Genomic DNA, 27,357 nt, shown 5'->3' with positions numbered 1-27,357 from the left:
CACATCAGGCTCCCTGCCCAGCGGAGAGTCTGCTTCTCCCTCTCCCTCTGCCCTCCACCACCGCCCCCCAGCTCATGCGCATGCTCTCTCTCTCTCAAATAAATAAATAAAATCTTAAAAAAAAAGCAAATTTCCAGAAGGCAGCTCCATGTCATATAATTTTGGAGACATGCTTATTGAACAAAAGAAAGAAGTGTGTGGCAGAAGGGAACAGAAAGATTATATAAGATGTATCACCGGTATCTGATAAAAGAACCCTCAAATCATTCCCTAAAAAAAGTTACCTCTTATTTCTTTACAACTAAGAAAATTCTATCATCTCCACAGGTAGTTCTACCACCTCTCCTGTAACAAGAAGATTCAGACACTCTTCTTTCTGCTTGATGAGCCCCAGGGACCCTCATTAGTGCACCTATAGCCCATTTTATTAGACCCCGAATTTCTTCTTATATTGAACTGACACTTGACCTCACTGGTCTTATTCCTGCCCTCTGGCATGGTACAGAACAAGCCAAATCCCTCTTCAGCACAACAGACCTTCATAGCTTTGGACCCAGATCTTTTGTTTCCCTCCAGTCTTTTCCCTGGAACAACCAGAGTTTCAGCAATTGTAACTCATATGTTACTGTTTCTAGGTACATCCCATCCCGTTCACCCCTGTCTGACACACTCCACTTGATCAAGGTATCTCTTAAAATGTGCTACCCAGAGGTAAACGTAATATTCCAGATGTAGTTTGTGGTTGGAGAACAGCTGCTCCCACTAACCACACCAGAGTTCTGACTCTATTTCAAAATGGTGGTTTAATCTTCCTGCAGCCTTTTCTTCTTCAGGCAAAAACAAAACAAAGCCCAATTTACATGGTCATTTCTTAAATATTACTTAATATTCAATATCAAATAATGTTATTTATTTATTTTTCATTATGTGAATCATTTCTATGCCTATTTCTTAACTCTTTTTTTCTAATGTATTTCTGAGTTTCCTAAAAGTGGACATCATGGACAAATAACACTTTGAAGCTGATTAAAAATGGTGAGCCTCAATTTAAGTAATTCCTAAGTTTTTTCTTAGTTGTTGGACTCTAATCTTAGTAACTATGCCTGGAGATTTGGGTGTACATTTAGCATTTGTCATGCAAGTTATATGCTAAAAGCAACGGTGGGGTTTATGGCTTATTTTTAGAATAAAAATGCGTGTGTGTGTTTCTGAGTACAAAAGAAACGAAGTTGAGCATGATGGCTAATAACCCAAGTTCTGGAACTACATATACATGGGTTTGAATTCTGGCCCTACCACGTATGAGTCCCTTGGACAAATTTATTTAAACTCTTTTAAACTTTAATTTCTTCATGTGTAAAGTGAGGATAATCATAGGACCTTATAAGAGGGCTATTGTGAAGATAGTATGTACTACTGAATATAAAAGACTTAACACAGAACCCGACATAGAGAAAGCACTCCTCAGATACAAACTATTTTTATTGTGAATATATTTGGAACATACGGAAAGGAGAACAAATAAAAGTCACCTGCAATCCCCAGCTTGTTCCAGAAGTAACTACCATTGATAGTGAGAATATGTTCTTCAACATTTTTTTTATACTTTAGCTACTCCTAAGTAGAAGGACTTCTTGCAGAGCAAACAAGTTTGTGTAAACTAGCAGTGAAATTTCTAATGTATCATGATAAGCATTAAAACAATAATAATATAATATGATAAACTTAGCTTAAACTATAAGAAATACACATATACAGGGGTGCCTGGGTGGCTCAGTTGGTTAAGCATCTGCCTTCGGCTCAGGTCATGATCCCAGGGTCCTGGGATCGAGCCACGCACCAGGCTCCTTGCTCAGTGGGGAGCCTGCTTCTCCCTCTCCCTCTGCCTGCTGCGCCCTGCACTTGTGCTCTCTCTCTCTCTGTCAAATAAATAAAAATAAGAAAATCTTTAAAAATATATATATATGTTAGGTAATTGTTATTAGAAGTTGTCTAAAAATGATACATAATAGATCAGACATTCTGTCTTTTATAAAAGAAAATCAGAAGTGGACATTACTGATGCAATGGGTGTGGTTAAGGAAAGCCCGTAAGAACATACACACAACATACAGCCATGTCCTGGCCAGGTATATGTATATTCAAGACCCAAGAGCATCAGGTAAATTGTGGTTCTCAGAATCTTCTATGATTTTACATAACCAAATTAGAGATTTATCAAGTTTTGATGATAATGCAAAAATAGTACTTTGAAACCAGTAATATCACCAGGAGATTTAAATTCCAACAGTAGTTGATTCACATTTACCTACTAGATTTACTTACGGGATTCATCTTATTGATAAATAGATTTAAACTTGCTTTAAATTGGTTTCTTTCTTTCCCCTAACATCTCCTTCCCATAGTATGGCCTCTACTCTGGGGCGGGGGCAGGGGAAGATCTATGGTTTCCAAAGCAATTTTATTTTTGGCTTCTCTGCTGTGCCTGACATGTGTGAGAGCGTTAGACATGGGACCACACTTGTTCACCAGGATGGAGCCTCCGGTTCCTTTACACCCCCTTCACACAACCTAATAATATCTGGTCATTACCCTGCAGGACTGGATTCCCACCAACCTGGGGAGACTCCCAGCACCAAAAACCCTGAGGCACCCTTTACGGCCTCTCTCTCAAACCCCTGAGCCACACCATTCTCATGTAATAAAACTTCTAAACCAGGTACTGAAGGCAAGGGGGTGGCCTTGACTCAAGCGTGGTCCTCCCCCTCTCCGGCCTCTCAGCCACAGGTTGGGCCCGCATCTCGAAGTGGGAACACCCACCTGACAGTCCTGGGGACTGCGCCGGCCTCCCAAGGTTTGACCGGGTGCCCGGGCAAAAGTAACGTGGGGCCGGCGGGACGGGGGGGAGGGGAGCAGAGCCAGAGACACCCCTGTGTTTTATGGCACAACATTATCAGCACAGAGGCAGATGGCCATGCAGGTTGTTTGAAGAGCAGCCTGTGATAGACCGAGAGGGCGCGGGCTTAGTGAGTCACACCGACAGGTGTGTTATTATCGACGTGAGGTAGGGGGTCTGGAATGTGACTTAAAAGGCAGTAATGAGACATTATCCATAAACATATTAACTGCTTCAAGTAACATGGCACTAAAAAGTGAGGGCAACCCCACTCTTGCGAAATCTCTGCTCTCTGGCCACAAATGAGCAAATGGAAGTGATGCGTAAGCAGAATATGTAAGTGAAAGGGGCCGGGGGACCCCTTCTTTCTGGAGGAAGGCTCACATTTCTTACCCTCTATGCTCCTCCCCAGCCCCATTTCTCCAACGGAATTCCCATGGCTATTATGAACAGCCTTTCCATATTTGATGTCCTGTTAGTGAAAATCTCCCCCTGGGATGCTGGGGTGGCTTGTTAAGCGACTGCCTTCGGCTCAGGTCATGATCCCCGGGGCCTGGGATCGAGCCCCACATCGGGCTCCCTGCTTTCTGGGAAGCCTGCTTTTTCCCTTTCCCATTCCCCTGCTTGTGTTCCCTCTCTCGCTATGTCTCTCTCTGTCAAAAAAACCAAAACAAAAAAAAACAAAAAAACTTTAAAAAACAAACAAATAAAAGAAGAAAAAAGAAAATCTCCCCCTTTCTTGCCATCCTGACCGCGAATGTAAAGCCGTCCTCCTGATGTATTGTTTGACTTCGCACTAGAGGGCAAGGGGCCTGTCACTGTTCTGTATTTGTTCCTGTCTTTCAGGATCATCAAGGATGTGTTTACAATCCACCCTGCAGGGGCAGAGACCACCTCCGGCTGGGGGCCCTGGACAGTAAGCAGCAGTGGTCATTTCTAGTGTGTAATCCCGGGAGCCATGCAGTGACTGCCCTCAAGGCTGGCGGCCATGAGCAACTGCAGCTGATGATGCTCTAGACCAGGCTCTCCTGAACTCTGTAAGCCTGTTTGCATCTGCAACCAGAACCTCACCTGAGTGCCCCTCAGGCACCCCAGGGAACGTTTTATTATCACCAGAATCACCTCAGCAAAGACAGGCTCAGGAAGTTGCCCTGACCAACATGACCTATAAATGGGTTGGTTGCCTGTTCCAATTTTTCACATCCTGTACGTTTCCACCTTCTGTTTCTCTGCATGTAGAATTAGGATAGTTTACAACTTGAAACCTGCTAACCTTGTTTCTGTTTGACTCTTTCCTTTTAACAGTATTTTTTTATTTTATAAATTTCAGGTGTACAGCTTTATAATTCGACATCTGTATACACTACAAAGTGATCCCCACAAGGCAGTTACCCTCCATCGCCATACAGTTGACCCCTTCTGCCATTTTACCCACCTCCCAACCCCCTTCCCCTCTGGTCACCACTAGTCTGTCTCTCTATCAATGAGTTTGTTTTTGTATGATTTTGTTTGTTTATTTGTTTGGGTTTTTTTTTTTTTAGATTCCACATATGAGTGAAATCATACAGTATTTGTCTTTCTCCATCTGACCTTATTTCACTTAGCATAATACCCTCAGGGTCCATCCGTGTTGTCACAAATGGCAAGATTGAAATCTTTTTTATGGCTGCATAATATTCCATTGTATACATATATATACCACTTCTTCTTTATCCATTTGTCTATTGATATACATTTAGGCTATTTCCATATCTTTCCTCTCCTAAATAATGCTGCAATGAACATAAGGGGGCATATACCTTTTCAAATTAGTGTTTTTGTACTCTGAATAAATACCCAGAAGTGGAATGACTGGGTCATGGTTCTATTCTTAATTTTTTGAGGAATCTCCATACTATTTTCCATATTGGCTGCACCAATTTACATTCCACAACAGTGCACTTTTCTCTACATCCTTTCCAACACTTGTTATTTCTTATCTTTTTGATACTAGCCATTCTAACCAGTGTTAATCATATCTCATGATTTTGATTTGCTTTTCCCTAATAATTAGTGATACTGAACATCTTTTCATGTGTCTGTTGGCCATCTGTATGTCTTCTTTGGAGAAATGTCTGTTCAGATCCTCTTTCCATTTTTTTAATTGGGTTCTTTGTTTTGTTGTTGAATTGTGTGAATTCTTTATATATTTTTTATATTAACCCCTTATCAGGTATATGATTAACATATATCTTTTTCCACTCAGTAGGTTGTCTTTTCATTTTGATGATGGTTTCCTTTTTGTGAAAAAGCTTTTTAGTTTGGTTTAGTCTCATTTGCTTATTTTTTATTTTGTTTCCCTTACTTTTGTAGTCAGAGCCACAAAAACATCACTAAGACCAATGTCAATGACTTTACCACCTATATTTTCTTCTAGGAATTTTATGTTTTCAGGTTATACATTTGAGTCTTTAATTCCCTTTGAGTTAGTTTTTGTATATGGTATAAAATAGTGGTCTACTTTTATTCTTTTGCACATGGCTGTCCGCTTTTCCCAAACCATTGTATGTTCTTGACTCTTCTGTCATAAATGAATTGTTCATATGTATGTCAGTTTATTTCTGGACTCTCAATTTTGTCTCATTCATCTGTGAGTCTGTTTTTGTACCAATATCATAATGTTTTGATTATTATAGCTTTATAGTATAGTTTGAAATCAGGAGCATAATACCTCCAACTTTGTTCTTCTTTCTCAAGATTACTTTGCCTATTCAGGATCATCTGTGGTTCCATACAAACTTTAAAATTATTTGCTCTAGTTCTGTAACATATGCCATTGGAATTTTAGTAGGTATTGCATTGAATTTACAGATTTCTTTGGATAGTATAGACATTTTGACAATATTAATTCTTCCAACCTATGAGAATAAAATATCTTTCCATTTATTTGTGTCTTCTACAATTTCTTTTGTTGGTGTCTTATAGTTTTCAATGAGCATATCTTTCACCTGCTAGGCTAAATTTGTTTCTAAGCATTTTATTCTTTTGATACAATTGTAAATGGGATTGTTTTCTTAATTTTTCTCCCTGCTGTTCTGTTATTTCTGTATAGAAATGCCACCAATTTCTATATAGTGATATTGTATCTAGCAACATCACTAAATTCATTTATTAATTAATGTTACAGTCTTTTGGTGGTTCTTTAGGATTTTCTATTTATAGTATCATGTCATGTGCAAATAGTGACAGTTTTACTTCTTCTTTTCTGATTTGAATGCCTTTTATTTCTTTTTCTTGCCTAACTGCTGTGTCTGCGACTTCCATTACCATGTTGAATAAAAGTGGTAAGAGTGTGCATCCTTGTCTTGTTCCTGTTCTTAGAGGAAAAGCTTTCAGCTTTTCTCCATTGATTATGTTTCCTGTAGGATTGTAATATATGGCCTTTATTATGTTGAGATATATTCCCTCTATACTTACTTTGTTGAGGGTTTTTATCATAAATGGATGCTGAATTTTGTCAAATGCTTTTTCTGCATCTATTGAGGTGATCATATAATTTTGTATTTCATTTATTAATGTGATGTATCATGTTGATGAATTTGTAGATGTTGAATCATCTTTGCAACCCTGGAATAAATCCCACTTGATTGTGATGTGTGATCCTTCTTATGTATTGGATTTGGTTTGCTAAAATTTTGTTGAGGACTTTTGCATCTATCTTCATCAGAGATATTGGCCTGTAACTTTCTTTTTTTGTGATATCCTTGTCTGGTTTGGGTATCAGTGCAATGCTGGCTTCATAAAATGTGCTTGAATTCTTTTCCTCCTCTTCAGTTTTTTGGAAGGCTTTGAGAATGATAGGTATCAAAAATCTTTGAATGTTTGGTGGAATTCACCAGTGAAGCTGTCTAATTCTGGACTTTTGTTTGTTGGGAGGTTTTTGATTATTAGCTTAATCTGTTCCTAGGCATTAGCCTATTCAGATTTTCTATTTCTTCATGAATCTGGAAGATGTCTTAGAAGATTCTTATTTCTAGAAATTTATTCATTTCTTCTGGGTTGTCCAGTTTGTTGGTGTTTAATTGTTGATAGTAGCCTCTTACGATCCTTTGCATTTCTGCAGTTGTAGCAGTTGTAACTTCTCTTTCATTTCTAATTTTATTCATTTGAGTCTTCTCTCTTTCTTTCTTGTTTAGTCTAGCTAAGAGTTTGTTGATTTTGTTTATTTCTTCACAGGGCCAGTTGTTAGTTTCATTGGTCTTTTTTATTGTCTTTTTAGTCTCTATCTCATGTATTTCTGCTCTGATCTTTATTATTTCCTTCCTTCTACTAATTTTGAGCTTTGTTTATTCTTCTTTTTCTAGTTCCATTGGGTGTAAAATTAGATTTCTTATTTGAGATCATTCTTGCTTCTTTAGGTAGGCCTGTATTGCTATGAACTTCCCTCTAAGTGTTGCTTTTGCTGTGCCCCATTGATTTTGGTATGTTGTATTACTACTTTCATTTGCCTTTAGATTCCTTTGTTGTTGTTTTTTTTAATTTCTCCTTTGACTTATTCAGTGACCCATTGGTTGTTCAGTAGCATGTTTTTTCATTTTCAGGTTTTTGTGGTTTTACCTGTTTTCTTCTTTTGTGGTTTTACCAATTTCATACCATTGTGGTCATAAAAAATGCTTGATATCATTTAAATTTTCCAGAATTTATTGAGACTTGTTTTCTGGCCCTTAACATTACTATGGTCATTAATAATAACACTAATATCACTACCTACATTTGCCCATACTTGTTACATTTTCAGTGTTGAGATGTTGCATATTATTTCATTATTATTAATGTTTTGTGATAATGTTTTTGTGAATAAATCAGACAGTTGATTTATTTTGAGCAAATTCAGTGCACTATTAAAAAGGGTCAGTATACTTCTTAAGATTATAATTTACTTACTGTCTTCATACAAAAGACATTAGATGGTGTCTTCATACATTAACTCAAACTTTGGCTAGTGTCTGAGGTAAGAGATTAGCTTTTCTCAAACTTAACTCTTTGCTTAATTAAAGGAGAAAAGAGGAAAAAGGTAATATTTATTGAGGCCTAATACATAGCAGGCATCTTTTCACAGCTGATCTCATTGAGTTTCCCATTGATGCTAAGAGATAGCTCTTATTATGTCCATATTACAGACAAGAATTTGGTAATATTGCCCAAGGTTACAGAGCTATTAAGTGATAGATCAGAATTTAAACTAGAATGTAAAGTTCTGTCTAGCTCCAAGTATTCAAATGAGACTGAATGTCTAATATTTAAAGGTAAGACTCTTAGAATCTCAAAAACATAGGTGTTCAGCATTTTAGCTTATTTGATAAAACCAAATAAGTCATATGAAACCCAGTCATGAAAACAGAGTCTGTAAGTTAGAAATGATCTTGTTTAAAAACAAACAAACAAACAAACAAAACACAGAAAATACAACTTTTAAGCTTAATTATTTACTAGGGATGCTTGTTTTTCTTTTAAGATATTATTTATTTACTTGAGAGAGAGAAAGCAAGAGAGACAGCACCAGCAGGGTGGAGGGGCAGAAGGAGAAGCAGACTCCCAAATGAGCAGGGAGCCCCATGTGGGGCTTGACCCCAGGACCCCTGAGCCAAAAGCAGATGCTTAACCAACTGAGCAACCAAACACCCCTTCAATCACTTCATAAAGGATAACTAAGAAATAAATCTAAATTACTGAAGTAATATCAATGTTAATAAAGGTTTTTTATTACATAATTTAAATTCTTCAGCTTGCATTTTCTAAATGATTCACTTATAATTCTATTCTGTTTTTTAATTCAAGATTCTGAGATTTTATTAGTTAAATCATTCCTGCTTCCAGATAATGGCCATCTCTCTACAGGTGAAATAATTGTAGACAAATGTCCAGTAAATTGCCAACGACCATATTATCTATTTTACTCTTCTGACACACTGGAAATCAGCAAAGCTCAAACCTACCAAATATGTATTTTAGATGAAAAATTTAGCTGGAGGGATGCCTGGGTGGCTCAGTTGGTTAGGCGTCTGCCTTCAGCTCAGGTCATGATCCCAGGGTCCTGGGATCGAGTCCTGAATCAGGCTCCTTGCTCAGCGGGGAGCCTGCTTCTCCCTCTGCCTGCCGCTCCCCGATTGTGCATTTAATCTCTCTCTCTCTCTCTCTCAGACAAATAAATAAATAAAATATTAAAAAAAAAGAAAGAAAGAAAAATTTAGCCCGAAGTTAAGCCCAAGCTATAGAAGAACACTGCAAATAATCTTTGACCCTCTGTAATGGTACCTGTTGTTTGTGGCCTTAGCCTTAGACTTTTGGCACCTTGGTTTTCATGCTTGGAGGATGGAACCAGATAATTACTATGGACTCTTACATTTCAAACCTTCCATGATTCTATGGTTCACAGCAAGGTCATAGGCTAAGTTCCACTCTTCCTTCTCTGTGTAACTGTTTTTGGGGCTTCCCAGAACCCTTTCCTCCTTCTTCAGTAACAGCGCCTGTCCCGCCCATACTCCTGCCTTGGTGAACTGCTCCACTCTCCCCGGCACCCCCACAACCACTTGGCTTGTAATTCTGGTGTGGCAGATACTCAGAGTGCCCCACCCACCTGACCACAGGGATGAGCTAGTGATGAGCATATGAACAGAATCCGGCCAACCCAAGCCTTTCTCTGAGATTTTCCATACAGCAGCTGGCAGGGAAAGGTATCTTTCCACTTGGAACTCTAGCTGTAAGGATGTGGCCCCAGAGCTGCCTGCCCTCATATCCCCTAACATGTGAAAGAGTTGGTGAGCAAGGGGCCAGCCTGAAGCAGAAGCCAAGATGAGAGAAGGGAGGAGAAGACAGATTCCTGTGGTGTTCAGGTTGCTTGGTCTGAGTGACACTGAGGGCAGCTCCATGGTTACCTGCCTGTGATTTGGTCCTGGGAGTCTATAATGACCACTTCTTTGCTTGAGTTCTCTAAGTATGGAGTCTCTGTCATTTACCACCAAAAAAGTCCTAAGCAATACAATTGTCCACTTTCCTCCAACTGCCAGTGTTCTATATTCCAATTCTGTTAAAAATTTTTTATTATGTTATGTTAATCACCATACATTGCATCATTAGTTTTTGTTGTAGTGTTCCATGATTCATTGTTTGTGTGTAACACCCAGTGCTCCGTGTAGAATGTGCCCTCTTTAATACCCATCACCAGGCTAACCCATCCCCCCATCCTATTTTGTTAAATTTGGTGAAAATAGTTTTCATGATCCCAACAATTTAACAATTCACCATGTCCTCTGAACTTTTACTCTTGAGGCGGTGCAATCGAATGCCAGACTTACGTCAATGCTCTAAAACACTGTGATTTCAACTTTGAGCACTGAGTTTTAGGTGATGGATACTTTTAGTCACGAACCAAAGAAATCTCTTCTCTCTCAAGAACACCCGAGACCTTCCTTCTTCAGCATCCTGATTTTCCAAAAGAGAAAATCCGTTAAGAAGAAAACATCAAACAAATTACTGAGTCACTGGATAGAACCCCTGGAATGAAATTCGGGAGTGGGGGAAGTCCTTTGTCATGTAGGATTTGACACTAGATTAAGAGGTAACAAGACCTTTTCCTGGCAGTATAAGCAGGGAAGCAGGAAGTGAGAGGAAGGAGGGGAACACCGGAGACACCTCTGAAATCTCTGATCGGGCATCACGGAGATTTTATGGCCAACCCTGGAGAGATCACTGAGCAGTGTATTTTATGTGAAGGCCCAGAAAAGACCCAGAGCAGCCTTGGCTGCCTGTTGCAGGAAAACTGGCAATGCACGTTTTGGGGAAGTAGTTCAACACTTCCAGCAAATATAGAGAATATATAGGGACACTTCGTCCAAGAGAAGAAAACCACATACAAGAACTCCAATCAATGGCTAAAAATGTAAACCGGGAAGAGAGGTCTTTCTGCCTCACTAGTAAGCACAACTCTAGAAAACCCAAAGGAAACCTCCAAGCCAGTGTTTGGTACATGGCAGAACTTGTGAAAGACACAAAAGCCAGTGAGTGGCTGAGAGCACAAACCAACCCTACAGATGGGGGGAGATGGCTCCTGAGAGGGCAAACCAACTAAAGCTACTCTCCACCACAGATATTCAAAGATAAACAAGGTTGTTTTCCATTTTAAGTACAACTTATTTGCTTTAAATACAAGTAAGCCTGAATCCAAACTTCAAAATGACATGTATAAATCTCAAGACTTCCATTCCTTTTTTCCTTCTCATAGCATTTCCACAGTAAGAGCAGTGTGTAGTCTCATAGCTGGAATTCGAATCCCACAGATATAATTATCACGGCAGTATACTAATAATATTTCAGGAATTAAGGCTTTAATACTGTCACCAAGGATTGTATGGTAAGTTACTCTAAGCACCATGATTTTGGTCATTGTAGAAATTCAACTCTGATGGGTTTATAGGATTGAGGACTCCATATATGATTTGTGCCTCATCCTTTTCTCCATTGCCTTAAGGATTTTCTAAAGTTATACACTGGTGCTGGGAGGTACCATTGAAATGACCTGGCCTAATCTCCCTGTCTTTTGGAGACCCGTACACTAGGCTCAAATAGATGACATGACTTGCTTGGGGACACACAGCTTTGTAATGGCAGAGCCAGATCTAGAAGCCAGGTCTTTGGAATACCAGGTCCTGACTCAAACCATGGCTCCACGAGCTCCTCTACAGAAGATGGACATCAGGACAGAAGAGTTTACAAGAGGAAGTGAAGGGGACAAGCAAATCAACTTAACCTGACCAGAATGGATTTGAGCAAGCAGGTCAAAATTGTAGCAAGTTAAAAACAAATAATGTTTATTCAAGTAAAATGACCAGGGACTCATTTTCAGTCACAAACATGATGTTAAAAAGTTAAGTAACTATAATTGCATTTAAGGCTTTGATGGTACTTAACATTTGCATAATATCCTTCATCTGTAAGTTTTCAAAATATTGTAAAACTAGTATGATTTACTCAGTTTTACAGATGGGGAAACTGAGACTCTGGGTAGAGTAAAAACTTGCCCAAAATTACACAGGGAAGCAAGAGTGGAACTTAGCCTTTGACTTCGCTATGAACCATGCAATCATGGAGGTTTGAAACCTAAGAGTCCATAGTAATGATCTAGTTCTATCCTCCATGTGGAAACTGAGGTACAGGAAGATCTAACGATCTGCCTAAGGTTACAAAGATAGTTAGTAAGTGAGCTGCAATAAAATCCAGGACCCCTCAATCCTAGTGTAGGGCTCTTCCTACGTTCACACAGCCTGAATATGGCCCTGCTCAGGCAGTTGTGAAGTGAGCCCCAGAAGGAACTTCCTATGGACGTTTTCTAGCTTTCTGCAGCAAGGTCGTGCTTCTTTCCTCATTCCCCGCAGAGATGATCTGCTCTCGGAGGCTAGCTGCCCTTCCTTTGGGGGCTGTGAAGACCCAATATGAGACCCAGAGGGAGAATAATGCACTGGTTAAGGAAGCCCACCCAGGAACCTGGTTTTCAGCTGGTAAGAGGCATCTTCCAGACTCCTCAGCTGTATCCACCAGCACAGAGCTTGCCGGTCAGCAAACTGGAGGTCCAGTAGTTGCCAAAACAGCCTGGCAGCATCTGGTGGCTACTGACCAGATGTGTTGTGTTCATTAGATGCTTTTTTTTTAAAGATTATTTATTTATTTATTTATTTGAGAGAGAGAGAGAGAGAGAGAGAATGAGATAGAAAGCACAAGAGGGAAGAGGGTCAGAGGGAGAAGCAGACTCCCTGCTGAGCAGGGAGCCCGATGTGGGACTCGATCCTGGGACTCCAGGATCATGACCTGAGCCGAAGGCAGTCGCTTAACCAACTGAGCCACCCAGGCGCCCCGTGTCCATTAGATTCTTAACAGTGTCTTCTCCTTCAACCTGAAAACACTTAGGGTTCTTCCCCTCACGAGCCACCCCTAAGCAAAGAACACCCTCTTCGTTTTCCTTTAAATATTCTCTGGCAACCACAAGAGATGGCAACTCTGCTACAGTTGAAAATCTGTTCCACATCAAAGCCACCCTTTCTTTTCACCAGACTCACAGAGCTTTTTATTCCCAGCCCTCCTGAATACTCCAAACGCCACCAGTGTTTACATTTTTGTTCAGCCTACACGTCTTTTCCTGCTTAAGAACATATGCCCTATCACTTTAGTCATGTGGCTAACACACCCTGCTTCCTTCCCTTTCCTCTGGCTCTTCTGGCCTCTGACTCAGTTACACCCATCCTGGCTGATGGTACAGTAGGGAACATTTTAAAAATATCAGTTCTTGCCAATGCCCTCTGACATGGTTCTCTTGTTCAGGACTGAAAACCCTCCAGCCACTCAGAAGCCCAAGAACCACGAGTGTTCCTCAGTACTGATCCTTTCATGCCAGGGATTTCAATAAATGTCCTCTGATGGTGAACATTTTAGAATGTGTTTCATCTGACAGCTACTTCTACTGTTCTTGTCTCTAGTGAACACGAATCAAAAAAGTAAGATAGTATTGATTGGGTTTGGAAAGAAGGTAAAAACCAAAGAGGTTGTAATTCATAGCTTGCCTCAACGTGAAGTTAGAAACCCAGGTCTACTCAATGATACTGGGTGGAAAAAAGAGCAACGGCTATAGTCAAGGTAGCAAAGTCACTAACAATCGCTTTCTCTGATCCTACTAAAGTATGGGGGAATGAATTTTCCAGATAATTTTTTCATAGGGAAACCCTTTAAAAGTTCAAGTCGTAACTTCTTCTTAGGTTATGGCTGGCCTCATTAATTCAGTCATTCCACAAAATATTTACTGAGTATCTACCATGGCTGGGGAATTGTGCTGAGTTCTGGAGACGGAGTAGTTGGAGGAGAACATATGTTGCCTGCCCCATGGGGTTTACAGCCTAGTAGGAGACTATGCATTGGTTGTCCACCGCGGCCAACTAGATCTAGTCATCCAGTGGACACTTTTGTAAATTAAATATCCAAGGAGTACAGAGTATTATATAATGATATAGACTGTATTGTTGAGGAGAGGTTTAGTAGTAAGCCCTGCTAAATCTGAAACTTCCTCCCTTTAGGTCAGCTGCCTTGGCAGCAGGGGGCACCATTGTGCACTTGACCAGAGACGTAGCCACAACCTTGTGAGTACTCTCTAGGAATGGGGTGGGCTGGAGGAGCTCATTTGCTTATGAGTGCTGGGCCTAGGTGGGTCCAGCACTCTGTGCTATGTACATAATCTCATTTAATACTCGGTTACCATGTCAAGTAGGTTTTGCTCTTTCTGCTTTAGGGAGAAATTGAAAATCAGGGAAGAAAAATTACTTGTTGAAGGTCAACAGCTTAATGTCAGGCCTGAGCTCAGATCTGCTGACCCTAAAGTTATTGCCTTTCTCCCCATGACACACACTCTCTCTCAAACCATGGAAATTAAGATCTACAATGAAATAACTTAAAACTAAAAATCTGCCAATGTCATCATTTGTGTAATAGAGAAGATGTACTTTTTTTAAAAAGCTGTTTGTGAGATCCGTAAAGATGAGGTTCCTTCACTACTCCTTGTCTTATCTGGGGTCTTTACAGAAACATTTAGGCCCTATGGCCCTTTGACTAGATGTGTGTGTGTGTGTGTGTGTGCGCCTACATCAGTTTCAAAAGATATATTTCACATCTGGATCTACTATTTCATTTTTTGTCCCAGTCTAGACCACAACAAAAACACCAACACAAAAACATGAGTAAAAGGGAAATGCTGTAGGAGCACTCACATGGGAATTGTTATTTAGAAATCATGTTTCTGAGCTCCACTTGTTCTCCTTCTCTGATCCAGTTTATCCTCAATTCTCAAGACAATGTAATAGTTTGTCATACCCTGAAGGGGAACAAAAAACCAAAAACTGTACTTCAAAGCACAGAAACTCCTTACTAACTTAAAAGAAATGATCAAGCAATTTAATATGAAAATGAGTCAAACTTATTAAAAAAAACAAACATAATTTGAGGCCTATTGAATGAAGCAAAAGAAATAATTAAGTTGTTTTTGGGGTTGTTGTTTTTGTTTTGTTTTATTTTGTTTTGTTTTAAGCAGATTGTTTTGGAAGGAAATCAGGCTTTTCTAAGAAACCCTATGGTTGTTGAGTGTGGTCAGGTGGTTGCAACACAGGCTTGGAAATGTAGGACTCGTGGTCCCCTTCCCCAAAATGTAAATGTCTGATGGACTAGAGCCTCCAGAAAAGTCATTTATTTACTCTGTGCTATTCTTTGGCTGTCTGTAATATCAGTATGTCTATTACAATATGATTTTAAAGCTCTGGATCCTCCTAAGACTGTAGGAATTTATAGCACAAATGGAATCAACTTGCCATGATATGGCCTGGATGGTACAGGGGTACTGGGTGATGGAGATAGTGACCAGGAGACACCAGTGAAAAGGAGCTGGGTATTTACATCAATGTCTATGGCTGCTCATATAAAATGGGTCACTAACGGGAACACAACCCAGATAACCATGATGACACAAGGTCAGTTTTTGGAAAGAGCTAAGGAGAGAGGTGTGGGGAAGAGCTGTGTGTTATAAGCTGTGAGCTGAGCTGCAGAAGAAATGCAAAGCCTGTGTTGGAAAGATTATATATATAAAGGGAGCAATGAGGAGTGGACAGAAACCAAGATTAAGAGTAGGAGTGATGGATGAGAAGGTTTGGGTAAAGATTCTTTTGTCCATAGGAATGAGGGTAACTTTGTATTATTATTGACTTATAAGTACCTAGTATCTACTAGAGTCAGTACTGAGCAGGAATACTACATGTGCATTTTTAAGCTTAGGGCCTCCAACTCATGGCTTGTTAATCTCATAACAGTGACGGAGTCCCAGGCAGGCGCTGCAACCCAGAACCCTTCCCTCCTACATGGGAAGGAGTAGGAGAACATTATGAACTGCAGACAGACGGACTCACCAGGAGTTGGGGAAAGACACCCTAGCCAAAGCAGTGGTAAATGTATCCCAGTTAAGCAGAGTTACTATCCCAATTAAGCAATTGTCATGGCATTAAGAAACTCAAATAAGTTTGCTTGGTGATGGACTGATTGATTTACTGATTTTGTGCACTGGAGTGATTATTAATAATCCTCAGCCACTACATACTTCTCTGGGTGCTCTGGGAATTACCATTTGCACAGAGCCTTGAATGAATGCATACGATCCTAGAAGTGAAAAGGGATACATTTGGGTGGCCAGAATAGGTCTTGTTGAAACTATGAATACAGATGCTGAAGCTTTTCTTGGAATTCTGGGTTATTCCCTCTCTCTGGCTGTCTCACATCTTGTGATCTAACCAGCTCTCGGGGGTTCTTTGGTCAAGCACTCTGTCCCTGCTCCCTCCTTTTGCTTGGCTGGCAACTCTCACATAGACTTCAATGGCAAAAAAGCTGTCAACAGTTCATAAAAAGATCAAACACCTTAAGATGTTGTATACAAGTCCCAGAGATGTTTTCAAATACACTTCCTTTCCTAGTTCCTCACAGATAACCTTTTGGCATGCCGTGAAGTAATTTGGAGGGCGGATAGCCAGTCCTGATTTGGGGGAAATTTTTCCACCCACTAGTTGTCATCATACATGGTTTGGTTGGAGAGACATTTCATCAATGGAACCTTGTGATATTTCTGTGAGCAACCTTCCTCTTCCTAGGGAACAGGGGTCAAGGAAAGGCCTTTCAAAGGATGCCAGTTGTAAAGGCCTGGGCTTATTTTCATGTCTGCCATCACAGCTCCTAACCATTCCTCCCCAAAGAGAAGCAAAAGAAAACACAGCTTTCCCTGATGCCCATTCCTTCCGCACCAGCCTACTTCCTAGCAAAGAGAGTTTCCAAATGAAGCAAAGGTTGCATTTTTTTCCCCTAAATTTCCAGTCTTAAGGCTAAATATTGGTAGAATGTTTAAAAAGGACTTAGACGATAAAGTGCAAGAGTATTTTTCTGGCATCAGATCCACTGCTTATTGGGGTTTTCTGGCTTTTAGGGGCAGGAGGCAGTGAATGAATGAGCTGGCAAGGGAAAGGTGAGACTGACCCATTATGTAGAGAATCTCCATCTGTGAGGGTCTCTAATGAGAAATTTTTCCTTAGGCCTCTTTTGAGACACTAAAGCTTTTCTCCACCAGGGTTCTTTGTGAACCACAAAACAGAAAATGATTTGAGTGACTGTTTTCTCAGTCCTTCCAAGGATGGCAGAGAGCTAGTGCCATTCTGGAAGATGCACGGAAGAGAAATTAATTCAATTTATACAATGGATACTCTACAACAATTAGGGTTTAATTCCATCGCCGAACTGGTTGAAGAAGGCTGTTAGAGAAACACCACACCTAAAGGCCCAAGCCTGGAGTCAGAAGAGATAGATACAAATTGCCTCTCCCAGAAGCACAGATGATTCAAGTGGCTTAAAAATAAGTGTGCATGCTTGAAATTTAACTTGCACATAGTCGCAAGGTTTAGGGAAAATTCTTTCAGGTAAATCCAAGAACTGTTCCAGAAGTCATTTAAACCTTTAGATGGAAGGATCACAACAAAAGAAAACAAAATCGCTCCACTTTGGATTCAAATGACCAAAACCAAGCACATTTTCCATAATACTAACACTGTAGCAGTGCATTCATTTCTCCTTCTTTCCAACAACAAACATTTTGTTGGGCACTATCTGGGTGATGGGCACGCGGGGCCCATTAACTGTCTCAGCTCTGGATTAGGCACAGTCTGTTGTCAAGGTGCCCATGGTGGAGGAAGGGGGATGGGCACACAAGATGGCCCTGGGAGTAAGAGACAGAGACAGATGTGAGAGATACTGAGGAAATAGAACCTTTATGAATTGGTAATCGGCTATATTTGTAGATGGAAGGAGAGGACTAATTCGGTTAGCTGGTTGGACTTTCCAGGCCTTAAATTGGAAATACAAGAGGTAGAATTGAGTTGCGGTTGTTATTCTGATTGTTATTAACATAATGGGTCGGGGGAGGGGCTGGTGATGACAAGCTTAGTGTTGGAAGAATTTGAGGTTCCAGTAAAGCATCCAAATGAAGGGTACGGTGAACAACAGGACACAGGTTTGGGTTTCTGGAGAGAGCCCTCACCTGGAGATGCAGATCTGGGAGTTATTAGAAGTTGTGGAAAATGCTCAGCTCATTCATGGAGGATGTGTTTACTGAGGAGAGGAAAGGTCTTCATTTTTGATAACTTGAGAAGCAAAGGTATATTTTTGGTAGCAGCTTCTGTCCTGCACATTCAAAAGTGATATAAACACAGCCATCAGCAAAATTCTTGACCTTGACTTTGACCCAGGGAAACTTTTGCCGACTTTCTGCTTTAGGCACCGAATTCAATAGCTTTGACACTGTTTTCTTGACACAACCCTTTTCCCCCTTTCAAATACTGTAATTCTCTAGTTTTCCCTAAGCACTTGACTTCCCTGAGAGAGACCAAAAAACCATCTGGGCTTCAATATGTCCTCCTTGGAAATCCATTTGGTTATGTTGCCCATTGCAGGAGGAGATTAAATAGGAAAATTAGCTAATAGATTTTAATATAATTAGTATCCAAATAAGCAAAGTGTTGCTAGATTCCTAACAGCTTAAGAACATCTGCATCAGTTCTGAATACAAAAGAGACGACTATGATGATATGAAATTCTAAACACTGACCTCTATCATAAACCATTATACAAAAAATTATGCATGACAAATATTGAAATATTGCGTCTATTGAAAACAATCAAGAAAACAATGTAATTTGAAAAGGAAAATTTAATACAGAGTAAAAATGAGAGGTCAAAATACAGTTACTTTCACCTAAGTAAAGGAATGAAGAAATTATTAGTGATAATATATGTAATAATTTATTGATACAGAAAAATCAGAGTTGCATAGATTAAAATTACTAGTAATTATTTGTAAATGAAACAAAATCATTAACTCCAATATCTTCACAAACGTACTGCACCTTGGAAAGGGCTCCACACTACAGAGTTGGAACCCTATATTGTGCTGTCCATGGAAGAAGAAGAAGCAGAGATTTGTGAAATGTCATGTGGTTTGGTGGTTAAGAAGGTGGGCAGGAGTCAGATGGCTGGATTCAGATCCCTGCTCCACAGCATGATCCTGGGTAAATTACTTCATTTCTCCAAGTCTCCACTTTCTCATCTGTAAAATGGGGATGACATTAGAACTGCTGGTTGAGGTCAGTAGAAGGAACAAATGAGTCAACATCGAGTGTGACATGTAGTAAATGTTCAATAAATATTATGAGGTCATGATGATGATGATGACTGAGTGGAGTGTTGAATTGAGATGTTCCTCCAAACCACACCTTATTAAAATAGGACGTTAAACCACATTATAAAATGCACTATTTTTACAGTTTGACAGGGAGGGGGGAGAGTCAGAGCTGCTGCATATGGCTACACAGTCTGTTCACCGCACAATTCCAGGGGCTCCGCTCACAGTGGTGGTGACATGCACACGGTCTGCTGGGTTTTTATGCCGGTTCTAGTCAGAAATTAACCCACAAGAATAAGAACTTCCCTTTTATCCTCTCCTTGAATTGAAGAAGAAGTTGCTTTTCCCTCATTTAATCTCAGAACTCCGAATCCTATACCCAGTTCTTCATTTCTGCTGCTTTACCTAAATCAAGGGTTTGCCCATGAACTCCTCCAGGGGCCAGGCAGTTAAAGAAACATCCTGTGAACTGAGCTTCCTGTAGTCAAAACAGAGAAGAGGCATCACCTAAAGGCATTCGTATTCAAATAATTTTGAAACACCATATAGTACAAATAAAACACATCTGGATGGCTTAGCACGCTAACCAACCATGCGGCTTTGCTTGAGTCACTTAGTCTCAATTTTCTTAAGGTAGGAAAATGAAAGATGGAACCATTCTTCACTGTGACTCAGAAATGATGATCATGGAGACTCAGGGATTAGTGTCTAAAAAAATGATTGTCTCTGGAGTCAGACTGAAGATGCTTGTCTACAAACACAGTGTCTGTTCTCTCAGGGGGAACCCATCTCACCTCTTCCCACTGCTCAGTATCACAGTCTCCTGCTGATTGATTTGAGTACAGCTTTTTAAATTATTTAAATATACCTGTTTGCTGTAAAGTACAGAATTTAAAAAATACAGAGAAGCAGAAAGGAGAAATAAAAGTCACGTCTCTGAATACACACACATCTGGTTTCCTCGGCACACACTCATGTATTTTAGTTATATGAAATGAAGATCACTCTATACATGCTTCTTTATAATATATCCTATATGATTAATATTTTTCTTCAATATGTTTTTTAAATTTAAATAAATGTTTTATTTTAGGCTAGTTTACAGAAAAGTTGCAAAGATACTACAGAGAATTTCCATACACTCTGAGCCCATTTCCTCTATCGCCCACACTGACATGACTACGGAAACTTTGCTACAACTGCTCAAACAACATCAAGACATCACTATTAACTAAACTCCACACTTTATGCAGATTTTGCTATTTTTCCCTAATGTCCTTTCTCTGTACCAAGATTCCATCAAGATACCACTTTTACATTTAGTTGTAGTGTCTCCCTGTTCTCCGCTTGACTGCAACAGTTTCTCAGAACTTTCTTGTTTTTCACAGCCTTGGCATCGAAGGAGTACTGGTCAAGCATTTTGTAGAATGCCTCCCAAACTTGGATCTGTCTGATTTTTTTTCACGGTCAGGCTAAGACTGTGGGTCTGGGGAGGAAGACTGTGGAGGTGAAGTCCCATTTTCATCACACCTCATATTAGGAGTGCCTGCTAATCAACATGACTTATCACTGATAATGGTAATTTTGATCACCTGGTTGAAGTAGTATTGGCCAGGTTTCTTCCCTGGAAAGTGACTTTTCCCTTCTTTTCCTATTCTTCTCTTTGGAAGCAAGTCCCTAAGCACAGCGCACCCAGGGGGATGGAGTTGAGCTCCACCACCTGGAGGGACGGGAAGCTATGTAAATTACTGGGAATATTTCTGTATGAGAGATTTGTCTCTTCTTCATTTATTTACTTGTTTTTTTTTAAATTTTATTTTATTATGTTATGTTAATCACCATACAATACATCATTAGTTTTTGATGTGGTGATCCACGATTCATTGTTTTTGTGTACTTGTTTGGTCATTTATTCATATCAGTATGGGATTCAAGGCTATTTGCTTTGAACTTGGAGCTATAATCCAACACCACGTTATTTATTTTATTGTTCCCAGTGTTGCAGTTGTGGCTAGTGAGTGCTCTTTCAGGTTGGCCCCTGTGTCTCTCTGACATGCATCCATCCTTTGGTTTTTTGAGCAGTTTCTTACTTCCTGCCACTGAAAGATGTCCCAGGTACATCTTGTGTGTTTCCTGTCTCCGCCCTACAATTAGCCATTTCTCCTGGGATCCCAGGTTCCTCTTATTAGAGGACAATATCAGAAACCAAGATCTGGGCAGTAGGTGTGTTCATTGTTACTGTGGTGGCATTCCAGTTCTTTTTAGCAGACAGAGCTAGGAAATGTATGTGTGTATACTAATCCATGTATGTACACAAATCTATAATTATTCCTGTACCTGTTCATCTGTATCTATATTGAACTCATATATAAGTTCATATTAATATCTCCAATTTTAATCCATTACCAAGTGGTTCATTTTAGCCTTCCCTCCTTGTTTATCTGTCACCTCCCTCTCCAATCATAAGAAACCTGGCTTTCACTATCTGTTATCCATTTATTTATTTATTTATTCAGTTCCAGTAAACAGAGACGGCAGTTTCAGAATTGGTAAAACAAATCCCATGAGAAACAACTTTACCAACTAGAATGCAGTGTTTATGTTCACTTCCCTTTATCTTTTGACTTACAGTTTCCTGTGAAAACACCATTTTCCAAAGTTACTTAGGTCAAGACCTTTTTCTCTCCATCCTCCTCAGTGAGGTTATGTCATATCTTTGTAGTACAGATTAATTCTTGTGTCAGCATCTACATTCTATTCTGAGATCTTTTGGCTCCTTAATTTTTTATAAGTTGCATATATGAAGGTTCACTAATGTTGCAAAGTTCTCTGGGTTTTGACAGATTTGTAGAATCATGTATATACCACCACAGTACCACAGAGATTAGTTTGATCACCCTAAAAAATTTCCAGTGCTTCCCCTAGTAGAATACTTTTCTTCACAACCACTGGACTAAAGACATCCCTATAATTTTGGCCTTTTCCAGAATATCATATGAATTGAATAATATGGTATGTAGCCTTTACAGCCTGATTTCTTTCACCTGTAAAATACATTTATGATTCACTCATGTTGGTGTGTGGAATGATATCTTTATTCTTTTTTATTGTTGAGTAGTATTCCATTGTATGGACATACCACAGTTTGTTCCTCCACTCACCTATTGCAGGACCTCTAGTTACTTCCAGTTTTTGACAGTTATGAATAAAGCTGCTATAAACATTTGCATGGAAGTTTGGTGTGGACATAGTTTTCAGACCAGTTAGATAAATGCCTAGGAGAGTTACTGTTGAGTCAGATGGTAAGTCTATGTTTAATTTTATAAGAAACTTCCAACTGTCTTCCAAAGTGGTGCTCTATTTTGCATTCTCACCAGCAATGAATGGGAGTCCCTGTTGCTCTGCACTTTTCCTCAGCATTTGATATTGCCAATTATTTAGACTTTAGACATTCTAATAGAGGTGTAGTGGTATCTTGTTGTTTGATTTTGCATTTTCCAGTGATATTTAGCATCTTTTCATAAGCTTATTTGCCATTTGTACACCTTCTTTAGTGTTGTGTCTCTTCAGATCTTTGACCATTTTTTAATTGGATTGTTTTCTTATTGCTGAGTTTTAAGAGTTCTTTATATATTGTGGCTACAAGTCCTTATTAGAAATGTTATTTGCAAATAATTTCTCCCAGTGAGTGGCTTGGGTTTTCATTCTCAACAGTGTCTTTCATAGTGCAAAAGTTTTAAATTTTGATTAAGTTCAGTTTACCAAGTTTTTGTGTGTGTGTGTGTGAATTGTGCTCTTGGTGTTATAGCTAAAAACTGTCTAGCCCAAGGTCACACTGATTTTCTTCTATTTTTTTCCTAGAAGTTTTACACTTTTACATTTAGATCTATGATACATTTTGAATAATGTAGTTGAGTGTTTGTGTACTATGTAAATTGTAGATTGAGGTTCTTTCTGCTGCATATGAATACCTAAATGTTCTGGCACCATTTGTTGAAAGACTCTCCTTTCTCCATTGAATTGCTTTTGCACCTTTGTAAAACAAGTTGACTATATTTATGTGGATCAGTTATTTCTTGGCCCTCTATTCTGTTCTATTGGTCTCTGTGTCTATGCCCACACTGTCTTAGCTACTAGTGTGAAAGTAAGTTTTAAAATTGGGTAACGGGATTCCTCCAACTTTGTTCATTTTCTTCAAATTATTTTAGCTAATCTGAGTCCTTTGTCTTCCCATATGTGTGTATCAACTTTTTGATATCTATAAAAAAAAACTTTTCTAGGATTTGATTTAGATTACACTGGGGAGAACTGGCTTCTTAACGATATGCCTTCCAACCCTTGAGATGAAATATCCCTCCATTTACGCCTATCTTCATTGATTTATTTCATCATTGTTTTGAAGTTTTTAACATACAGATCCTGTACATATTTTGATATATTTATACCTGTTTTGTAAATGCTATATATACTTCTTCTTTTTAAATTCAATTCTCTCTTGATAGAATACAGAAAAACAATTGACTTTTTTTATTTTGACTGGGTATTCTGCAACATTTGTTGAACTCACCAATTTTAGGAGTTATTTTGTAGATTCTTTGGAGTTTTCTATAACACACATCTGCAAATAGAGACAATGTTATTTTCTCAGCTTTTTACATCCTTTAATGTAAATGAAATAAATTTTAAAGTAACAATTAAGACTTTCTGTACTAACACGGGGGTCCATATAGAGCTAGGATTCCAAAGGCCTTCCTTATCGTAGCTTTTACCACCATGGAGGTCCAGATCATTTCCTAGCTCTGCCTTTTTTTTTTAAGACTTTATTTTTGAGACTAGTTTTTAGAGTAGCAAAGCAAAATTGAGAGGAAGTTATAGAGATATCCCATACACGCCCAGCCCCCATGTATGCATAACCTGCCTATTATCAATATCCACTACCTCAGTAGTACATTTATTACAAGTGATGAACCCACATTGACACATCCTATAAGCATTTTAAAGATGAGAAAACCGAGACTCAGACAGGTTAAACAACTTGCCCAAATTTGCAAAGGTAGGAAATGGTCTGCACCTCCATAAAACCATGATGAGGAAGGCTACCAAAATCCTATTATTTTCAAGGTGGAAGGGACCTTAAGGACCTTCAGTGTTCTTATTCTGAGAATGAGGAAACTAAAACTGAGTGTCCACCATCACCCAGTCACTCAGTTATTGCAGAGCCAGAACCAGAACTCAGGTTTATTTACTTTTAGTCCAGTGCAGCTGCTACAATTCTACAGATGCTAACTAATGAGACTGAACAGAAAGACTTCAGCAGAGAGTAAGATTCACTTCCTGATGATTCCTATCAACAGAGTATTCGCCGATACCCTAAAGGTAGATCTGCAACAAACAGCACATAAATGTGTGTAAGCCAGTCTTTTTCCTGAGATGAACCCCAGAAGACTCACTCTGGCAGCCAGTTTCAGTCTTGTCATGTAGCCTAGTCCTACCTTCCGTTCATCGCCGTTCCCTGAGATCTCACTCTCTCCCATTGCTTCGATCTCCCTTCATGTCCTCTGAGTAGGAAGTTCAAGGAAAAGAGGAGGGTGGAGGGGAAGGGTGAAGTAGGTGAATGGACAGAAAATGTCATACCAAGGGAGAATGTCCATGACGGTCCCAAAGACAAAGGAAGTTAAGAACACCTTCTGAGCATGGATAACAGCATAGAAATTAATTTGAGGCTTCCTATGAGGCCTCCTGAAAGGATTGCATTTCTTTGGGTGTTTATAGTCTGACATGTTACTTAAAAAAAAATGGTTCTTACTACTTTATAGTCACACATCATATTTAATCCTTTATAATGTCAAATAAAAGGGAAATAATAACATCTTATATTTGTATATTGCTTTACAGCTTACTAAGCACTTTTACAACCATGATCTCATTTGATCCTTAGAGTAATGTTGTGAACTAGCCAAGGAAGGTTATTATTAATGCCACTTTACAGATGAGGAAACTGAAGTTCAGAGGGATTAAATGAAGGTGCTCCACATCTCATGGCTGGGAAGTAAGGGCCAAGACTGGAATCCAGAGTTGGGGACAGAGTGGTGCTCTGTGAGGGGCTACTGAGCATTAGATATGGCCAAGGGTAGGAAGTGTTTCTATTTTATGGATTCAGGATTCAAATCAAGTCTTGAGTTTGAGTGTTAGAAGAGACTTTGAAGGCTTTTGATGTGGCACACAACATGCAGAGCGATCAGATGGTGAAGATTCTCTGCAAATAGGGAATGGGTTGTGCAGCCCCAAGACAGATATAATTTTGGGGTGCCTGGGTGGCTGAGTTGATTAAACATCAGACTCTTAGTTTCTGTTCAGGTTATGATATCAGGGTCAGGAGATAGAGCCCCGCCTGAGGCTCCTCCCTCAGCGGGAAATCTGCTGGAGATTCTCCCTCTCCCTCTACCCCTCCCCCAGCTCATGCACGCACGCTCTCTCTCTCTCGAATAAATAAATAAAATCTTTTAAAAAGACAGATATAATTTTTATACCATCATTGCTATAAGAAGGAAGTAGTGAGCACTAATGAAATGGAAGTCCAGGAAAGCCCCAGAAAGGTCACGGATAGCCAAATAATTAAACTCTCTGCTTTTTGCCTACTCAGAAGAAGAAAGAAAAATGGAAATGAGGGGGAAAAAACCCAGCAGAACAGAAAGACATTCCTAGAACTCTGTCTACCAAAAATAACCAAATATCTCTAATCTCCCCACAAGATATACACAAATAATTCCAGCAAAACTAAACACACACATACTTCTAGGCTAAGCTATTAGTGAATATTTACATAATTTTAGAGTATAGGAAGTTTTCTAAGCATGACACCAAGGCCAAAATCATAAAGGGAAAGATTTATAGATGTGATGATACAAAATGTAAACCTTTCTCTCTCTGAAGTCAAAATAAAATGAAATGCTATAAACAAAATTATAAGTGAAAATGACAAATTGAAAAAATATTTGGAAAATATGTTCATGTTTTCATTTTTAAAAAATATCTAACAAATTAGTGATAATAATAATAAAATGAACTTCCCATTTGAAAAATATGGGCTTGGAACAGAGCTCAAAGCTCAAATCAGAAAAAAACATGCATACATATATATGTACGTATACATATACACACATATATACATATATGTATATATATATATCCAATAAGCATATGATGATATGTTGCACCCTTATTTGTAATCCTACCAAACCACACTAAAATAAATATATTTTGTTGATGTAGGGAAATGTTAGAAGTGTATAAAACTTGTGTTCAGTATTTTTTTTATATATACCTAAGTTCTGGAAGAGTAGTGGTACGAGACAGGAACAGTGGCTACCTCTGGGAAGAAGAATTATGGATGCTTTAAATGTAAAGTATCTTTTCTTTTTTTTAATTATTTATAAAATAATGACAATGAATTAATTTTGTAATGAAGAAACCAATTTGGCCATTACAACCTTAAGTAGGGACACAAGTTCCAATCACACCATTGTTTCTCTTTAAAAATCACATTTGAATTACAGCTTTTGGATTTTCAACCCCCATTTCAAGAACACAATCTGCCATGAAATGCGAAGACTTTGTACACTCCATTTACATAAATAATTTGAGTTGGCTGGTTCCCTACCCAGTGTTCCTGCCCTGTGGGGTAATTCACATAGTTACCTCCTGGCTTCCTAGGTATAATTACTCTACTAGGAAAAGAGGTACCTAGATTATTATATAAACAAACAGCATAATCATAAATGGTATCTTCTGGAATTTGGGATGTTGTCTATTTTTCTTTTCATAGTAAAATTAAATTTACATATATTTTGTATATGCTACATTAGAAACTTAGAACTTTTAAAGAGATCATCGGTAGTGGTCAGATTTAGACTCTCATACAGTATCTCTTCCTCCAGTTTAGACCCTTTATTCTTTAATAATCTTGCCCCTGGCATCCCCACATAACTCAGCCCCATTAACAAGCATAACCTGCTACACAAACCATTGTTCAACCAGATATAGATATACAGAATGAGAAAAATTCCCACAGTCAGCCAAGGGACAATACCAGAACCCAAATAAAAGGCAATTTGATAAAACTTCATTTTCTGCCTCTAAATATTCCAAAAAGTCAGATTACACTCATTGGAAAAGAGGGATGATCTAA

General features: G+C 39.0%; 1 pseudogene; it reads right to left on the bottom strand.

Moving 5' to 3' along the window:
- LOC113924773 overlaps positions 1-24,703 on the bottom strand; it is a 104,944-nt pseudogene extending 80,241 nt beyond the window's left edge.
- Between the last annotated feature and the right edge of the window lie 2,654 nt (positions 24,704-27,357).

Source organism: Zalophus californianus, chromosome 2 (genome assembly GCF_009762305.2).
Source record: "Zalophus californianus isolate mZalCal1 chromosome 2, mZalCal1.pri.v2, whole genome shotgun sequence".
Lineage (NCBI taxonomy): Eukaryota > Metazoa > Chordata > Mammalia > Carnivora > Otariidae > Zalophus > Zalophus californianus.
The sequence above is the reverse complement of the archived record's forward strand: the minus strand, read 5'-3'. Positions and strand labels throughout refer to the sequence as shown.